General features: G+C 35.5%; 1 non-coding gene across 1 annotated transcript; it reads left to right on the forward strand.

The window, feature by feature from the left end:
• Positions 1-271: 271 nt before the first annotated feature.
• On the forward strand, positions 272-378 carry LOC122096863. Its single transcript, XR_006145417.1, has one exon. It is a non-coding gene; the product is annotated as a U6 spliceosomal RNA (small nuclear RNA).
• Positions 379-2,118: the final 1,740 nt, after the last annotated feature.

A 2,118-nucleotide genomic window follows, 5' to 3' on the forward strand; every position in this document is an offset into this window, starting at 1 on the left:
ACTTTTAACAAAACTTAACACTTGCTGCAGTGTTCATTATCACAGGTGCCTTGTATAGAATAATTGAATTCCTCCACCTACACATCTCTTGAACAATAAATATCTGGAATTATTTTGTTTTTGACATGTCATTCTTGACTTTATTCTTAAATGTGTGCTTATGTAAGAAGTACATGGCTCTAAAATTTCATGAAAATTGTTTTAAACTTACTTTTTGTTGAATTGTCTAGTTTAAGAAAATCAATTACACTTTATGTATAAAACATGTTCTATGCTCTATTCAGCATCACGTACTCTAACATTGGAACGATACAGAGAAGATTTGAATGGCCCCTGCGTAAGTATGACAGGCAAATTCCTGTACCATTCCATACTTTTACAACAACAGATGCTGGAGGGTATGTGACCACAAGGGAACTGTACTGCACTCTTGGTGGGAGTGTAAACTTGTTCAACCACTTTGGAAAGTAGTATGGAGGTTCCTCAAAAGACTCCACATAGAACTCCCCTATGACACAGCAATCCCACTTTTGGGCATTTACCCAAAAGATCACAAACAAGACGGTACTAAAACTACCAACACAATTATATTTATTGCAGTATTGTTTAAGATAGCTAAGATATAAGACCAACCCCGATGCCCCTCATCAGATAAATAGATCAAGAAAATGTACTATTTATACCAATGAAATTCTATGCCTCCATAAGAAAGAATGGCATTGCCCAATTTGTTAGAAAACGGAAAGACTTGGAAAAAGAAATTGTTAAGTGAAGTAAGCCAAGTCCAAAGAAACATAGGTCCCAGAGTTTCCCTAATTTTTAATAGCTAATATATGTCTGGGATAAGCGAAAAGGTCAAAATCTATACACATATGACCAGATAAGATGTTGTTAAGGGAAATCAATCCCCAAATAGGAACACAAGTGTTTTTTTTTCTTTATTGCTATTGTTCTAACGTACTTATAACAGGCTATGTGATTTTTTTGTTTCTTTATATGTTCCTCCCCCATGCTATAACCCCTGTTTTCACTGTATTTGAATTTGGTGTGCCCACCTCTTGTATATAAGCTCCTGTAATTTGGGGAGGGGAAGGAAAAAAACAAAATGCTTAAATATGGATTCAGGTTGACCCATTGTAACAATGAGATGCACAAGACACTATGTTGAAAACTGAACTTTACAATTTAGGCAGGGGAACGGGGGAGGGAAGTGTAGTTGTAGAGGTTGGCGGGAAGGGACGGTAGAGGGAAAATAAAGGAGGAGGTAACAATGCTTGTTAGGAAATGTACTCATTACTTGCTCATGTAAATGTGACCTCTCTGTACAGTATTTTTAAAATAAAAAATATGAAAATGTTCTGAGATGAGTTTATTTCTTTTATTTTACTCAGATAATATGGTTAACAAAGAAATTAATGCAAAACACTGATATGAAGGCATTTTGAATGAATGTGTGTGTGCACGTGCACGTGTTCTCATGCACTTGCATGTATGTTGGTGTGCTCACAGTTTGAAAAAATGGCTTAAAAGTCTTGCTAGGCCTTTCCTCTCTAGATTGATGAGCTACTATATGAGCTACATCTCCATTCCTGGCCCTTTGCTAGCTCATTGAAATTTTGAAAAATAATCTCATGAATGTATTTTGCCCTGATTGGCTTCCACTGTTATCCACAGATCTCTGGCTCCTGAGTAAATATGCCGAGTAGTTAGGATTACAGTTGTGACTAACCAGCACAAGGCTTTCAGAATAATTTTAAAAGTAGAAGAAAGTTTACTTCACGGGGGCCTCTTTTATCATCTCCTACTTTTAAAGCATTTTGGAGTTATTATTTGTGAATTTTTTTCGTTTTTTTGGATTCTTAAGAAATTAAGTGATGATATTTAAAGTTTAGTACTTTGTAAAATGGATCCTGGAAAAATGGGACAGAATATATTTGTCTCTTTTATAAGCTCAGCTCTGTGCATGATAACCCAATGTCACCAACACTGTCTGTGTTGAAGACAAAATGTAACAGAAAACAATCACCTTAGGCAATAATTGCTATGGTACTATTTCTTGGACAATATGAACATTGAATAGAGTGTAAGAGAATGGAGAGATTTTACCTACCTTTTGTG

This window comes from Dipodomys spectabilis, unplaced genomic scaffold, assembly GCF_019054845.1.
Source record: "Dipodomys spectabilis isolate Male_0828 unplaced genomic scaffold, ASM1905484v1 ptg000395l, whole genome shotgun sequence".
In the NCBI taxonomy this organism is placed as follows: domain Eukaryota; kingdom Metazoa; phylum Chordata; class Mammalia; order Rodentia; family Heteromyidae; genus Dipodomys; species Dipodomys spectabilis.